Source organism: Syngnathus leptorhynchus, chromosome 2 (assembly GCF_054491065.1).
Source record: "Syngnathus leptorhynchus isolate UIUO chromosome 2, UIUO_Slep, whole genome shotgun sequence".
Classification (NCBI taxonomy): domain Eukaryota; kingdom Metazoa; phylum Chordata; class Actinopteri; order Syngnathiformes; family Syngnathidae; genus Syngnathus; species Syngnathus leptorhynchus.
Window position 1 is genome coordinate 9,210,588 of NC_141196.1, and position 18,038 is coordinate 9,228,625.

The 18,038-nt window shown below is 39.9% G+C and overlaps 2 protein-coding genes across 2 annotated transcripts in view; one reads left to right on the forward strand and one right to left on the reverse strand.

Moving 5' to 3' along the window:
- Positions 1–18,038, forward strand: part of LOC147060612 (neuroligin-3-like) — a 322,266-nt gene that overhangs the window by 98,173 nt on the left and 206,055 nt on the right. The window lies entirely within an intron of this gene.
- Positions 1–18,038, reverse strand: part of gria3b (glutamate receptor, ionotropic, AMPA 3b) — a 74,355-nt gene that overhangs the window by 50,855 nt on the left and 5,462 nt on the right. The window lies entirely within an intron of this gene.

The window sequence follows — 18,038 nt, forward strand, 5'->3', positions numbered from 1 at the left end:
TTGCAATTAAGGCTGAACAATTTATCGAATCCCAAATCGACATCAAAACCAAGGTTTCTACAGTTTAAGGCATGTCAGACTATTTTGGTTCAATTTCAAATTTAATCCACAACATTGGCCCCAACTAAAATCATATCACAGTTGTGTTGTCGTGTTGTGCTCTCTGTCATCATTGCATGATCTTACCATAAGAGTCATTTGGTAAATACTTTTTTGAAGAATATTAATTTATTTGGGGATTTGAGACTATGTATTTATTCTCATAAAATCCTGCTAGACGTGTTGACAATTTTTTAAAAAGACAAAATGAACATCATAGCGCTGTATGATTTTCAAGACTTGAAAGTTTGCTTGAATGCATTTTAATGGCCTTGTTTTTAGATTCATGAATTTATTGTCTTTTAATAATAAATAATGACAAAGAATATTTTTTGTTTGACAGTAGCCTCTATTTTAGATATATATACAATGACAACATATCTCAAATGATTTTAATTGCAATTTGATTATTTTTCAAAATCATCCAGCCCTAATTGCAACAAAACCCAAAGCCCTCTGACTGATTTCATGCAAGCAAGCCTTGTTGTGTCTTTCAGTCTGCACGTAACATGCTGATACTCGGGAGAACACGACAGAGCTCACATATTGAGCTCTTTAGCGCAATTACTTGTGAATGAAAGAACCAGTTAGTGGCGGGATTTGCCTCATCCTCTCTAATTCCCTTCCCCGCCTATCTAGCCCACTGCAGACACTTCGCCCAAGGTGCGGCACTTGCAGCAACACCCGCATCCTGTAAGTGAATCAACAGATGGACAGCAGTATTGTCACTAAGAGAGGCTGTTATCTTCTACGGTGAATGGAAGCCAGCAGTTTCCTCTGCTCCCTCTTAATTTAGGCCAGTTCTGACACAGAACACATCCTAAGGGACCAGGTCTGGCGGCATCTTTTTGCCTCGATCCAGCTGTCCTCTGCTTATTAGGTTCAGCTTTGAGTGAGGTTGATCTTCAATAACAGGTACTCTATGTGATATGGCACTGAACTCCCTTTTCGGTGTCACAGTCTTATTGTAGTGGAAGGGTTTGTGATCCCATGAGCAATAGTGTGGGGAACAATGTTCAGAGGCGTTGTCACACTCTGGCAAGGTTTTAAGGGACTGAGAAATGAGCTCGTCCGTTTCGAGGGCAGACATACACAACAGCCAGTTGCACTGCTCAGAGGTATTAGGATGTCAGGTGTATGTGTGTGTATGTGTGTGTGTGTGTGTGTGTGTGTGTATATGTATATGTATATATATATATATATATATATATATATATATATATATATATATATATATATATATATATATATATATATATATATATATATATATATGTTTAATTGCTGGCGGGGGCCTCAATACCCAGCCATTGCCAAAATAATAATGGGAGAATTCAATAGTGTGTTAGGTATGAATTCAAGTAATGCTCATGGTCACCCTACTTTAAGCCAGTGAATTAATCTTTTTAACAAATACAAATGGGGTGTTGCTTTAAATGGGCTTATATACTGCTCATCAATCTTAAATCCAATTAGCCAGTTTAATTTATTTATTCATCGAAGAATTGATTCTCAAAATAATCAATTGCAACGCCTCTCTTACACACCTGCTAGCTTCTGAACCATGCTGTACCTCACCCACCTAAACATCATTTGGGATACATAGTAAAATAAGCATGCCCTACTGCTATAAATAGACTTCAAGCACCATTAGTGTACCACTACATACAATTAATGGAAGCTGTGCTATTGATTTTCAATGAAGCTGGCGTGTGAAGAAACCTTTTGTTTTCTTACTCTTGCCCACTAACAAGCTCCACCACACGCTGGGGCTTCACGGGTGTCGGCATCCTGCAGACGGCATTAAAAGTAACTTTGGAGAGCCCTCGAGGGAGACTGGCTATGCTGTTGATCACTAAGCCTTAAGCAACTTGCCATCTTGTCTGTAAGAAAAAAATGACTACTACTTTAGCCAGGCAGCTCTACCCAAACACTTACATCAAGAGCAGTGAGATTATTATGTATATTGTAAACAAGCTCCAGGTCCTCTTAGCTCTTTTGGAGACATACAAAGCTTCTGATATTACTAAAATGAAGACTCAAGTGTGAGGAACAAGCTGACGATTGTCCGTAAGCACTTTTTGTTGGGAAAGCTGTGGGTCAAGCTTTGTTGTTCTACAAGTTGTAAAAATATTGCAAAATATTAACGTTAGAATGCCCCTGTCCATTTGACTTCATTGGAATTCTTTCAATAATGTTGATATTCTCAAGGGATGTTCTTATTTACACCTACGTATATGAACAATTTAAGAACAAGTCTTCAGTTAATGGGAACGTTCTCCTCATATTTTGATTTTGAACGGATTAGGTTATTTTTACCCAAGGGTGATATAACTATTTTGACCCATGCGATTGGATTGGAGTTGAACCATTCTTGGTAGCTATGATTATTTAATTTACCCCTTGTTGGATAAAAATACTGAGCTACAAATCCTCAACCATAAGTGGTGGATTGGCTATATAACAAGTCACTTTTAACTTTATTCCTCAACTCTTGCAAACTGCCTTCTTGTAAAAATCACTATTGGCTGAATTAAAAAATCCACAGACTACTTCCAAGTATGTTGAGACATCTATTGGTTCCTGCGTCCAAAATTGATTTTCATGCTGACTAATGATGTGTCAAAATGCAAAGTTTCTCAGAATTATCAGTTCACAATTCCTAGCCACTCTTCAAACCTGTAGTGTTTTTAATTGATCAATATCTATGTATTTTTATGTGATTTTCAAATTTAAAACAAGTGTTTTTTCAAACAATTTTCTTCATCCTGTTACTTCCATGTATAATGTTTTTTAATTCTTAGTAGGAAAGAAGAGCTTACTACTCATTTTCCTACATTAATAATGAGAAAATATGCAACAAGGCAATAAGCCATTACATATTTGCCCACCGGGAGGGATTTGAAGTTAGCTGTAAAATGAAAAGTTCACTGAAGCACCACTTGCTGCTAAATAACTGGAGTAAGCCGCAAGTTTAATGGGCTGACTTGAACATTAGTTCTTACATATGGAGATTTCTGGCTGGCTAGGCACAAGGGGGGGGGGGGGGGGCATCAAACTGTATTTATGTATTTGTTTCCACAAAATCCTGAACTTTCCATCGCCTCCTTCTCCTCACCTTTATCCCCAGTCTTTATCCTGACCTCTCCTTTTGTTGTCTGCCTTTTGCTTCAGCCATCTGCTCCTGCCCTGCAGCAAACCATCTCTTCAAGTGTGATTCTCTCTCTTTCTCCCTCTCTCTCGACCTGAGTGCCTCTCGCTCATCCCTCCTTACACGGTCTCCTTCTATAATATCAGTCAACTGCATCAGCTAAGCAAACTGGTACTGGACTCGTGGAGAAAAAAAAAAAAAAGAAAAAACTGTGTGCGTTCTCAGAGGAGAGAGTGGCTGCTCTTGCATGAAGCTCATCCCTCATGGTGATTAAATAAAATTGAATGAGTTGCCCGTTGAGGGAAAACACAAAGGCTGGAACTGTCCCCACAGCTCTGAAGAAATCACACAGTGTTGAGTCTAATCCGATGATTCCTTGAGTGTCACCTTGAATTTCAATAATAGCATATTACTGAGACAAGCGTGCCTGTGAATGACGTCATAGTGGAGAGATCTAACGACTCAAAGATCTCTTTGCCCTCTTACCCGTTCCTTCGCCTCTAATCTCATTTTCTTTTCCTTGTGTAGCTAACTACTCCTTTGCCGCTGCAGGGAACCAAGCGTCCCATCTCCAGTTCACTGGTCAAACACACACAGTTGCACCGCCCTCATTCCCTTCCATAATCAGGACACACAGGAGTGCTAGAGGGATGTTACATTTCTGATGCATCACTTGAGTTGACTGGCTTGCTGGAATGCTAGCTCAGATGGATATGCGCTACCCTGCAGGCACTTTGAGCTAATTCTAGAAAGAAATATCTTTCTTGAACTGTATTTAGACTACGCTAACCTTTTGGGTTGTTCTTTTTTTTTTTTTTTGCATCACCGAGGGGGGAAGGGCAAAGGTCTCTAAATGTCAAAGATGATTGTATCTTTTTAGCTATTTTCTTTTGTCATAAACGGCACTTTACAGTTTCCATTGTGTGTCTTGTGAGCCGTATATAGTGCTTTTACTCCACCCCCCCCCTTCTCTTATTCCAACTTTGGGACCTGCCCTGAAGAGGGGATGCTGTCAGGAGCAGATAGCTCCTAAGTGCCCTTGGGGGGTTGCATCAGCTCTCGCCGTAGAGAAGTGCAGCGCGCATCAAAGTGTTAACTCAAATGGTAAAGCCGCATTGAAGCCGCTGTGAAACATTAAAGAGAAGATGTCACTCGTCTTGCTGCATCAGCTTCTCCATATTTTTTTTAATATGTCTGTTTTATGCATATTCATATTTTCGAAATTAACTCTCAGTGAACTCACTTGATAAGAGAACTCCCCTGTTTCTCTCATGCTTCCGGGGCAATTGCAATTAAGGACTTGAAAAGAGCTGTTGAAAATATGTGTTTATCACCCTGGATGTGACAATAATATTTCTTTGAAAGACAACTATGCTCATAAAATGCTACCAAAGGCTTTTATGAACATAATACTGTGCTCACTCCCAAATAATTACACAAGGGCGGCCTCTCACATTCCTGTTTCCCCGTAAAGGGATGCAGAAAATTGTTGGAAAAATTAATTAATTGCGGGTTAATTGCAGTACTATAGTGGTGAAGCTTCCATAATTCCCAACAAAAATGTAATCACAATATCAAAGTAAGAACCCAACACAAGGTCAAGCGTATCAGGTTGTACAGTATATTGTCGTTCTTCACAATCACTCGACTTCATTCAACTATCGCCTGCCTTCTCCTTGCACCTCTGTGGCTTTTCACTTGGCCTCTTGGCGATTGTGCGCCGTACTTGGGAGATTGCCCAGTAAGCAATCACAAAGGGAATGAGCACCTCTCAAGCCCATCCTCTTGTGACAGGTATTGTCACCTTCAAGGTCTTCCTGTCGTGCATTGTTTGACAAGAGAACAGCAAACAGGGCCGAGAGCCGAAAGCCCGGGCCAAACAAACCTTTCATTGGTGATTTCTTTAATCCACATTTTGATACACCTTGTTTGACTGACATACTCATTATGAGGGAGCAAGGGGGCAGAAAGTTTAAGCAAGAACATTGTCGAAACATGATGGGTATTTTAAAACTTTAGATAACGCTGTTTTATTGATGGTCGCTGCGAAGAAAATCATTTCCAAGGGGCTTTGATGCATGCAAAAATTTCACGCAGCGTGCCCTCGTCTTGCAGTATGTTGTCTCCTTAACACGTGCAATTAAAGACTATCTGCAAAAGCAGATAAGAGAGGAAAACCCTTGGCCATCTCTTTTTTTTTTTTTTTTTTAGAGGCTGGCCAATGTAAAGCGAGCAAATAACAATCCCTTCTTGGTCGAGCTCATGCTGTTCACCATTTGCTGCAATGCAGGGTAGAGAAGAGGAAGAGTGCTCCAGGCCTTGTATCATCCCAAAAAAAAAAAACACATTTCCCCTCACAAATTCGGGGAGATTGTCACAAGAGTACTGGAGAGGGGACAGCTGCTAAACACTGACCCGGTGAGTACGCCTGCGTGCATTTTTAAGGAGGATTCACCCGTGTATGAAACACGTAAGGCTTATGATATTCCATAATTGGATTTCCCAGAAAGCTGGTGACAAAGTATCTCACACGCCACTAATCCTCCCAATCAACTTTGCGAGCCCAAGGCGTGATCCTCGTCACATGATGAATATGGAGGAGCACAAAGCGAGGAAGAACACGCTGACCGGGGATGGAGCAAAACTGATACGACAGGAAGGGACAGTCATTAAAGAGTGGCGATGCGTACCGCCACGTGCGGCTTTATCTGCATAGCTAACATCGACGCCAACGAGACGAGTCACGAGGAGGTCGCGACAGCGTGGAGGGCAGCAAATTCAAAAGGTCAGCTGAACACAAACGTTTGAATGCTCGCTGTCACATGCGGTCAGGGCTTCGGTCAAATAACGATCCGCTTTTGTTATATCAACTCCAACGGATCATCTTTGTGAAAAGTGGTTTTTTTTATCAAAGACAAATAAAAGGACTTGCAGCCCAATCAAATATATGACAGTAATTGCTTAGAAACCAATTCAACTTGACTGCAGGGGGCTGGTCTCGCTCGGGTACACATTTATGGTGATATTTCATCTATAGAGCCGACTTGACTTGACTTGTTTTGAATTCAATTGTAAACATCAGGACAAAATACCTGGAAGCTTGTTCTTGTGCCTACTTGGATGATCCAGGGCCATAGTTTTTTATTTTCCCATGTCAAAATGCTGGATTGTTTTTCTGTCTCTCCTGTATACATCAACCTCAATGTTTTTTTCGAGGCCTGCTCCACATTTTTTTTTTTTTAAATCCAAGCATGTCCCCAAGTGGTAGTACTTCTTGGGTCTTGACCTTCAGTCCAGAAATAAACTTCTTCATTACCCCTGGTTAATGTAACTAAAATTGAGCTTTTCTTGGAATAATGTATAATTACAGTATGTCGCACAATAATTAGCTTAATTTCACCAAGGAAATCTAAAGCGATACGGATGGATGAATGGACGGACGGATGGATATATGGATATTGGATGGGAGGATGGGTTGGGTGGATGGGTCAGGTGGGTAGGGTGGGATGGATGATCGGATGGACGATCAGCATACACAACATTCCTTTTTCTTAAATCTATTGACTATAGTGTAATATTTTGTTCCTGTGAAAAGCAGTTGTGCCTAATTGTTCACTGATAATATTTATTTCTTCAGTATAAAAATATGTCTGTAAATGCCGTACATTTCATCACCAAAGCTTTGTCAAGTGTCCAGTGGCCTTTTGTTTTCCCGTGGTTAAAAGCGCCCATTGCAAATGAGTGATACTTTGCTTATTTTAGCTGCTATGCTCAGTAACGATTTAGTAAGAAGTTGACTGTTACCGTAAATACTTCGACACTAGCATTCATTAATTACTTAAAAATTTGAATCCGAACAATTACTATAACCAATCAACAGCAGTGAAAGAAAGACCCTTCATCCTCTAAAGTTCCCAAAAGCGCTGATGTGCAGTTTCCATGTGGACAAAAGACATAAAACATAAAAAAGCTATGTAATCTATGAGGACTGGGCCTCCGTCCTGCTTGCTAAACCACTTTTGGGTTGTCATTTTCTCTTTTGCTCATCAGCATGGCAGTGCAGCAGGGACTGCTGAATTTCCATATTTCTGAGGCGGTGCAAAACATGTGAGCACAATGATTCCTGACTTGTTATTTCTGTCCTGAGGGATTTTAGATTGGTGTGTCCTACGTGAGAAACCGAGGGGCTGTCACACAGGGTCTGCGTGAGTGGATGATCATCAGCTACTTGCTTTTGCTTCTAAGTTAGCCTTTGCCAGCGGCCTTGCTTATCAAACGATATGTCGAGATATCCTACGAGGGGGAAACAGAAACAGTCACTGATTAATTTGCATGGGGAAGCCTGATTACAGCCAGGGTGGAGTGTAAAGAAAGCAGACTCTCCTATCTCCTTAACATTCTATGAAGAACAATTGACAAAATCAAAGAGGACGGGAGATGCAACCAGTTGTTTAACCTTGAAGACATCACTTGAAAAAAAAAAATCTTCACAGCCACAATCCAATTCAATGCCACTTTTCATCTTATTAGCACCCTTGCTGAGACGGTACTCTGTCCCTGAATGATAAAAGTAAATGCACAAAGACAGAGCGAGAGGGAGAGAGAGAAAACAGAGGATGGCGACTGAGCTGTAAGCTATTCCAAAGGACCAGTCAGTCAAAGCTTTCAATAAATGCTCAGTCTTCAGCAAATTTCCTTCAAAAAAAAGTAAAAAAAAAAAAGTGTGAGCTGCACACCGAGCAGCGAGTCAGAGCGCCACTGAATTAGTCCTCACAGAAAAAAAAATACATTTGGCAACTCTTCGTGGCTCAGCAAAATATTCTTTCATTGCAAAATATAGCTTTTGTCTCCAGTTTTTCTGCCATGTTTAAGAATGCCATTTGAGTTCTTCCATATAAACATTGCAGATTTAATCCCCTACCTCCCCAGTATGCCACAAGTGACTCACACTTGACCTTCAGTATGATTATGTATTGACTCATTTTTACAGAATAAATAACTCTTTGAAGGGCTGCAGAATCAGCTGTGATGCGCTTTTACGCCGATGCCTATATATAGCATAAAATGATGTTTTATTTATGACACAGCAGGGGGGAGATTTGCAGCATTACAGCGGCCATGGCACGGCCGGGCGTGTGGGCAAGATGCATCAATAAAACAGAAATATGGTATGAATAGGCCCAAGTAAATCAGCAAGATTTATCAATGACTACTCAAGTGAAAAACGCATTGAAGAAAATTCAATTCAATAGCGATATGTTTGGTCAACTGGGTGGTAATGATCATCAAGGCCCCCGTAGAAGTGGAAAAAAATGGTTCCTTCAGACTCCAGTGTAACTACAAAACACGTTTGCAGTGACGATCATTTTATCATTTACTGCCGTGATGAAATAAACCCACGTAATAACCGTTTACATTTCCAAGTCAAGCACTGAAATAAAATACAGATTATCCCCTTCAGGATATGCAATCAATAATTCAATGCTGCAATCAGCTGCAAGATTAAAAGCATTGGCAAGTTTAGTGTGAAATAGAAAATAAGTATGATAAATTTCTCTCTTAAGATGATTTTTATGTTTGGCTTTTACTCTTTGCTGGTAGAGTCCAATCATATGATATTTTTCAGAAATATCAATATGACAGAATGACATGCCATGACAGAAAATTCTCTTTTTTTTTAAATTATTTATTTTATCTATACATTCGCACTCAGTTGCTATAATGAAGTCATCTTTAAGAATCCAAACTTCAATTGCTTCTTAACTGCAGGATGACCGAATTGCTGATTAAATGACCGCGTTGCCCCCAAAGAGTAAAAGGGGCTTGATTGGCGTCTCCATGTGCTTTTAAGGTACGAACCTGTCGAAGCAGCAAACAAATTCTTAAAATGGAGTGTGAAATTTTCCCTGGCTTCCACAACCTTTGGCTCCCTTGAGAGCTGTTTTCAAACTCATGCTTGGTCGTGCATCAATTGCCTAACGGGAATGGCAGCTCTGCAATAGGCAGGTCCAAATACTATGTTGTTTGAAGACAGTAAGTCGGGCTCCGTGCCCTTCATGGTGCTTGCGCAGTGTGCTGGTGGGGGGGCGGGGTCCCTGTATTCATTGTTGAGGCACAAGGTGAAAGGATTGTTCTTTGAGGAGCCACAACTCAAATGATTCCCCGAATATACGGTTTTGTATCACCATGCATTATGCGATGGCTATCGATAATACAAAATAAGAAAAATGCCACGTGAACAGAATATGTCTAACTGACTGTCAAGCAGTACAATTATCCAATTGAGCTAAATTCAATGTTCAATAAGTGAAATGTTGGATATGTTGAAGGTTTACAGATAGATTTGTTTGCATCGTTGTTGAAATCTGCACGTTTGTTATTTGTTCCTGAACAAAAAAACAAGCAGAGCAAGACAAAAAAATCACAAACACAGGAGCAAGCAAACAAGAAAAAAGAAAATGTAACTTTTTTCTATTCTATTATTTTCTTTGCCGTGAAGTGATGGCTTCAAACTAGAAACTACAGACGCCTTTCTCACCTGTCAAAAGATGTCATCTTTGCATTTGAAAATCTGTACGATGTACAGACAAAGTTCATATGGGAGCCAATTTTAACACTAAAGCTTGTCTATAAACCTTATCAATATATATATTCTTGCAAAATATTAGAGGAAGGAAATGGAAGAAATTCACAGAGAATAATGTTCTGTCAGCACAAAGGCAAACTGAGTTAGCAAATAAATGTATACATTTTTGTAGTAATGTAGTCATAATGCACTCTTAGCATGAAATTTAATCTTATCAACGTATGGAAAATTGTCAATTACTTTTTTGCGGCGTGATGTACTGACAAAATAAGTTGTATAGAGAAATTATGGAGAGATGAATCCTTTGAATTTTTATCATCGTCATTTACCGTCCTGAAGTCAGTGCACGCTGTGTGTTTGATATTGAAATTATCAATGCAGTTGAGCAGATGGAAATTTAATTAGACTTTTTCAAATATTTACTGAAGCCTCTCAAGGACATGCCTTATACAAGTTGTTTGTTGCAGACAATTAACAGGAAAAACCTGTCCAGCATGATTCCAGCCCACCCGGGTGCAATCATTTTAACTTATTGCAATTCTGATTTGAACATAACAGCAAGATTCACGGTCAGACAAAAATGAAAAATTGTTGAATTTCAAGCCAGGCAATTGTATTGAGAGAATATAAACTTTGCCAAATGAGCAAGGGACTCCTCCATTTGTGCACGAGGAGCTGACCAATTAGGCGAATTCAAATTGATATCGCTGCAGTACAATGCAATGATTGATAGAATTTTGTGAAGCTGTCGTGGTGAACATTTAAAAGACTGCAAGTCAAAGTTTTAAAAAGTTACCCTCTAACTCAAGTAGACTCGTGCAAATTTGACTTTATTTTCGCTTAATCCATACTGATAAGAATAATGGATTGATGTAAAGTAAACTAAATGTATTACTGGTGTTTGTTAAACAAACACATGGGAAGAGGACCTTGCATAAAATGATATGAAATTGCCATACTGAAGGGGAAAATGCATTTAAATTGTTTTATGTACAGTCGTATGAAAAGGTAAAGCACCCCTGATCGTTTTCACGATTTTCCTTTATAAATCATTGGTTGTTCGGATCAGCAATTTCAGTTAAATATATCATATACGGTGATATTTGAGAAGTGAAATGAAGTTTATAGGATTTACAGAAAGTGTGCAATCATTACTGAAACAAAAGTAGGTTGTCATTAATCATGCGCATTGTTTTGGACGTTGAGAAGGATATGCTCTGAGGGCGTCTGTAAACTCTATTAAGAAAGTCGTACAATATATGTTCACCAACAGAACAGCTGGTCACTTCCCGTCCCCATCCACACTCTTATTTTGCCTCCTCTTGACACACAACTTGGCCACCAAAGTGTCACATGTCCTTTTTCATCATATTCTAACACTGTCAGGCCGTATCTGAGCGACTCTTTCCGCCGGGGACTCTGGAATGGATTGGCTCCAAACAGCCCTTTCATTCTGCAGCTGCAAAGGATTAGAAGAACTCTGTCATGAGCCCAGATAAACTTGCCTTCCTGATTTGTATTTGCATGACACCAGAAACAAAAGCCATGACACCGGCATAATGCGGGGATAAAGAAGAATATTAGGAACTGTAGCCAACGGTTGATGATAGAACGCTGGATTATTTCATCAGACAGTGGCTGGACTCGCGTACGAGGTCCGCGGGCCGAGAGCGACCGCCCACAGGTTTTACGTACCCATGTGTGAAATGGCAACAGCACTCTGCGACTTAATCATTGAAGGGAAAAAACAGAGGAGGGTCATGGTTGAGTGAGCACATCATGTTCACTTAATTCTCACTCATGGGAATAGTCAGCACTGAGGACAGAGAATTGCGGTAAGAACCATGTCAAGCAAAAACACTGCCGCAACAGCCACATCACATCAAAAGCCTTTCCCTCATTCACACACGCACGCACACACACGCAAACACCCCAACAGCAACATCCACTATACATACCGACTCATTAGCTCTGTTTGGCCAAACTGATCATGGATGTGCAAATTTGCACAGATTCATTGCGAGAATCTTTCAATTGTCAAGCTTTCACAATATTGTCATTATAGTTTTAAATACATCCATTTTTTTTACCACTTCAGGGTCAAAGGTGACCAGTGTCCATTCCAGTCCATCATAACAACTAACTTTTGTTGGGGCATAGTCATCAGACGGAGATTTGTATATATAGTTCATGTTCTTGTCACAGACAAGATCTAGCTAACATCGCCGTTGTCACAGACTAAATTTAGATAAAAGAGGTGCCTACGTAGTGGCCATGTTGCTAGGGGCGACGTTCCCAACAAAGGCAATGGAATGCATGGACATTAACGTAAGGTTGCCGTAGGCACGCTAATAGGGACAAACGTATCTTTTCTCGTCATGTACGCATCTCTCAGACATGCCATTTAGATTTTGGTGCGGTATATAGTATTTGTTTTTTTTGCAAGTTCTCCAAATTTATGGCATCCAATTGTAATGAAGATGAAAACAGGAAGCACACTAACCTTGCGCCTATCCATCAGGCAAAAGCAACTTAAGTTTGGATAAACTTCAAAGGTTTTGAAGGAATATAATAATGCTGTACTGTATTGGGTGTTTTAGACCATGACAAAAAGTGATTCAATTCAACGGACTATTGGTTTTAACAGGTGACTGCTCAGGCCATTAGTCTGTCAAATCGTGGTTCCACTGTATAACCATTATTTTTAATGCTTGATACATATATACGCATATGAAAATGTTCATGAAAATACTTTGACAAGGCCATCAAATAGTATTTTAGCCAATGCTAGCAATCTTGGCCACCTCCATTCATCAATCAGTAGAGTAGATTTACATTTACACTTACGTTAGGGGCAAATCTAACCGTATGTTCACGATAACTGCATAATGTTTCTTGGTACACTAAATGAACTCAGATCACATAAAGGATGAAAAATCGAAATTCCTCTTTGACCTTCATCTAACAATCGCGGCAATAATTGAATTTGTTTCACCCCGTGTTGCATCTTTCATTTTCTCCCCGCTCTCAGCAGCAAAAGATTCTCACAAGTCTCTTCTTGCACTATGAATAAAGTTCAGGGAGTCGTACGTTGACTACGTTCCCTCCATATGAAAATATAGTTATTAGGCTTGCTGTGTCATCAGTTTAAGTACCAAATCACATTGTGCAATAACTTAAAAAAAATTATCATTTTTTTTTTTAGGGAGGCTGGGTATTTTGGTTGATTTTGCAGGAGAACTACAATTTCTCACTTGTTTGATGAATTTCTTTGCAGCAGTCATGCAGATGTGATGGAATCATTGCAGTCATCGTGGCTCAGTGAACGATCAGAATTGTGCGTGTTATGCTTGGAGAGACATGTTTCTCTTGCCCGCAGAAGGTTAATGTTGCAGTGTCAACAGCACTTTGTGCCGACACGCCCTCCACTAATCAGCTGTAGTAATTATCTGCAAACGAAGCCCTGTCTCCAGAGGTGTTGCTCTACATGATAAGTCTGATTAGATAAGTTGTCTTCAATATTAAGCACATCTCTTTTTTTTTTCGTCACTGCGAGGAATATGCTAATGCATGTTTCAACCTCCGCTCCTTTAGTTGTATGCTAGAATGCCCATCCACTAGTTTCACAAGGTTATGATGCTTCAGTGGCCTGGCGACTATGAACTGTCACAAGCAATCAGTTCTGACGGAGCCCTCGTTTCTGCACAGACATGCAGCTTTGGCAGCGTTCTGCTCGCTACTGTCTCTTTTGGTGCACGCCAGAAACGTGGAGTTGGAAGCAACTGTGATCCAATATTTATTAAGAGAGGGTGCATTGTTGATGTTTTGTATTCAGCATAACACTGACTGGTGTCATTTTTTTTCTTGGTGATCTTTGGATCAGGAATTATCCACTACCACACAAATGTGGAGGGGAAGTAATAAACAAATGATAACACAGTCCGAGGGGACAGAGATTAATGGTCTTTTTTATAATAATAAAGAAAACAGAGAAGCTTTCATAAGCTACTTGACCTTGTTTGGTATGTTGACAGAAGACGTGAAAACAGTTTTGCTTTTGAACCCCGTGACGCCAAACCAATGAAACCACTTTACATGAGGCACTGGAGGCAAAGGATTACAATGTGTAATGTGAATAGTCAATAGCTGGACTGATCAAGACACAAGAGCAGAAAAAAAGGCAGACTGCAGCATCAATCGTCTTTGAAAGTTGTTTTTTTTAACAGTGCCATGTTTACTTTTTCTTAAACAGGTTTAAGGCTAAATGGCATCCTGAAATGGAAAATAATCTGTCACAAACAATATGTCCTATTCTCCTTGAGAGCTTTTGCCTGATGAAAGCATAAAAATCGGAAAGGCGATAGGCTGTGCAGACAAATCCCTTATTCCCCGATGCACCCGAGATGAATAGCTCGAAACGGCAACAATGCCCCCCCCCCCCTCATTGTTGATTTTATTTCAAATGTGCATCCACCACGTGAATGTTCTTATCATGCATTTTCTTTTTTATGATTCCAAAGAAAAAAACTCTTAAAGCACATAAGCACATATCCGCTTATGGTCCCTCATAGTGTTTATCACTGGTCAGCCAGGTCCTCCTCTTCATTACAAAGCGGCGCAGATATCATCTTCAATAATGGAGCCCAGACTTGTGCTGTTGTTGTTGACTTATAGTTCATAAAGCAGCACATTATTTGAGGGGCGCTGAGCACATGTGCAGAGCATAGATGGGCTGTCATGTTGTATCGTGCCTACTGATGTAAATTAAAAAAAATAAATAAAAAGGTCTTGATCTACACCTTGTATTTGTGTGTTGCCCATAAAGCTAACATATGGGTCAGTGTAATGCACATTACTCTTAACTCTTATGTAAATGCAGGAGTTCTTGGTTAATGGTACTGTAGGATTCCGTTCCTATGACGTCGATGTAACCTGAATTCCTACAATTTCATCATTCATCCATCACAAACGTAAAACCTGAATTGCAGTAGATATTATGATCTCTGATTGGCCATAAATATGACTTGCATATTGGAATGCCAAATTTTAAACTTTTAAATCTACTCTATTACTATAGTTCACAAGGAGGATGACTGCAGGCTCTGTGAAGCGATTTAATGTCGTGGCATGATGAAATCATCAGTGTGTCCTGACACTCCATCCGTAATCATTTTGCCTTAATCCCTCTTCTCACTGGCACTTTCTTACATCTGGCCGACAAAATAGATCTGATAGATAAAGAAAATCAATAGGAAATTCAAAGAACTCAAGACTTAACTCTGATCACAAGCCACTAAAGATGTATGAGTCGAGATTGGGGAGATTATTTGAGATATTGTTTGCAATATATGATATTAGCAGTGATGTAATGGTTAGTTGCACTTAAATGCATACATGGTTCCAACATGGCCTCTCGCCCAGTGTTTGAGGAGGACGCGTGGAGATCTAAAGCTAACAAAATTGAGTGAGGAAAGCTGTTGTGTTACCAAACAGCATCTGCCAGTGACTGAGTCCAAGACAAACACCACTCAGACAGAAACTCTTCTCCTCAGGTTGACTTGAAAAGGCTCTTTTGAAGATTTCATTCAAAATGAAAATTGTTGAACTTGCCTTTCAGTCTTTTTTACATCTTGATTTCTTGAATCTCTTTGCAGCATCTGCCTTAAAAATTCATGTGTGCATGTATGGCAAATGTATGGCATGAACATTAGGTCAAAAGAATGTTCCATTTTGAGATTTACGTTCTGGCACGATCCCAAGATTCATGTTACATTCGAGAGCTTTAACCCCATGTGGCCAAAGCTAACAGTGCAAGTGATGTAACCATCCAAGCAAGACCGTGCTATTGCAAGGCTTTTAGCATTAGCAGCTGTCTGGCGGCTCCACTCTCATTCATACGAAAGTGTGACACGCGAGTGGATTCAAGACTTGGTCCTTTCTGCGGGCCTGGCCTCTTCTTCGATTGGAACTGTTTTGTCAATATTCTCAGAGGGACATTACCCTTCGCACCCCATTCGCTACAGCTCCAGTCATCCGACGGCCAGCAACTTCACAAGGCCCTGGAGAGCACATGGTCATCAAACCGTCATATTACAGATGAGAAGTTCACCTTTGATTTTACTGCACTGTCACGGTGCTCCATTCTATAACGCATTGCCACGCATCATTACAGATGTTGTAGTATTGCAAAGCTGTGATTTAATAGGACTTTGGAGTTTTAGTTCATGGCTCAGTTCAGCTTTTGATGTCATTTCGGATATGTTGAAACATCAGATCAAGATGTGGAATGTTTGCTTTGGTTTTCTATAAGTAAAAATATCAATATACTCCAAGGGCAAGGGCTGCCTGAGCGTCGCCCCATGGTATATGAATAATTATAATAATCGTAATTATTATACACTTCTATATATACGGTAAATACGTCGATGTATCCATGCGTAATCAAACGGTATATAATTATGCATACATAAGATCGATTTAATTGTAAAATTTTGCTTTCCCTTGATTGTGTGGCTCCCTTTTCTGGGAGCTAAACTTCTTGAATCTGATTGCTACAAGTGTATATCATGTAAGCACCTTTATTGGCTTTGTTCTAACTGTTTTTGTAAAAAAAAAAAAAGGTGTAAACGACTGGCATGATGAAGGGCCCGTGTAGCTTAACAAGTTTTGCACAAGCTACTATCTACTATAGACTTGTCACAACAACTTGCAGTCAGAGCAAAATGCTGCAATGATGGTGACCCTTTGAGAGGAGTTTGGGTTCACTTGCTATATCACAGCCAACTAAGTCAAGATAAATGAAACACTTATTATCCTTCAGGGGTATTTATGAATCCCCACATTACATATACAATCACCCACATAAAAAGGCATCTCATATCAAAGCAACAAATGGTGTAGTACATACTGGGCTGGATTAATCAGTTCAGTTTCAGTCCAGGAAAAACAGCAGTGCTTTTATCTTTTACAGAGAGTTCGCTTAGCAGTTCAGCTTTTGCCGTCAAATACATTATGAGTAAAAAAAAACACACACATTTCTAGCTTGTGGTCCATAGTTTCATAATAATTCCCTATATGTAGTGAAAGTTTAATTTGGGTTGGTCTCAACTTCCCTCCTTGACTTGCAAGAGGTAGTGTTCTAACTATGAAGCATAAATCCATATTAAAATTTGAGGACATGAGAAATCAATAATTGTATACAAAAGAAACACATTTTGATGAAACACATCTACTTGATTGGATGGAACATATTCTGAAACTCTCTTCACCCTGGACACGCTGTTGTTTTTTTCAAGCATTTTTTGGTAGACACATCCTTCTTGCTACAAATGAGAGGACTTAAAATTATCCTTGGTAAAAAAAAAAATAATGATAGTCTGAAGAAATCTGAAGTATGCTGAGCCAGAATATGTGGTGCACTGCATCAAGCGCATCTTTGCTAGACACACGCTGTTACAGTTTGTCTGCACCAACATGCTTTACGAGTCGTGTCTGCATTGACTGGCCCTGCACATGTTTTTTGTTGTTTGTCCTCACGCACACTTGCATATGCACAAGCCTGCATGTGTGTCCATAAACAAACCTCCATCTGTGCCTCCACAGCTGAACCGCAATGGATCGGCCATCTTTCTCCTCAGTATTGCACATTCTCTTTCTTCCTCCTTCCGGAGTCATCATTTCCATTCACACACACTGCAACGGCATCGAGACCCTCTTTCAACCCCACCACCACCACCATCCCACCCTTTCTTTTTCCCAGCTTCCCCTGCCATGCTTCTTTGGTCACACCTTTCAAATTGAGTTACAGCCCGCAGAGAAAAGTGAGGCACTACAACAATCACAGGAGAGGCTTGTGTTGACCACAAAGTGTCTCTGTCAGGCCACACACTGGGGAAAAAAAACACGTCTTCCTGTCACTTTGTTAACCATCTATTTACGCTGCAACAAAAACAACTCCAAACATGCAGTGTATATGCGTATATGTATGTGGAGGACAATTATTTGAGTACCCTTGATTAATTATCCAGTTAAATTATTATTGCAGGAGTGCAGTATTAATCAGAACTGTGTTTTGACTAGTGCTGGCTCGTCCAATTTGTTTTTGGTTGAAATATTTGGGGGTTTGGCTCCTCTTTAAGGTTGTGTTCATTGTCAGAAAGATGGTGGCTGCAAGCCACTGAATATTCATTATTCTCCTAATGC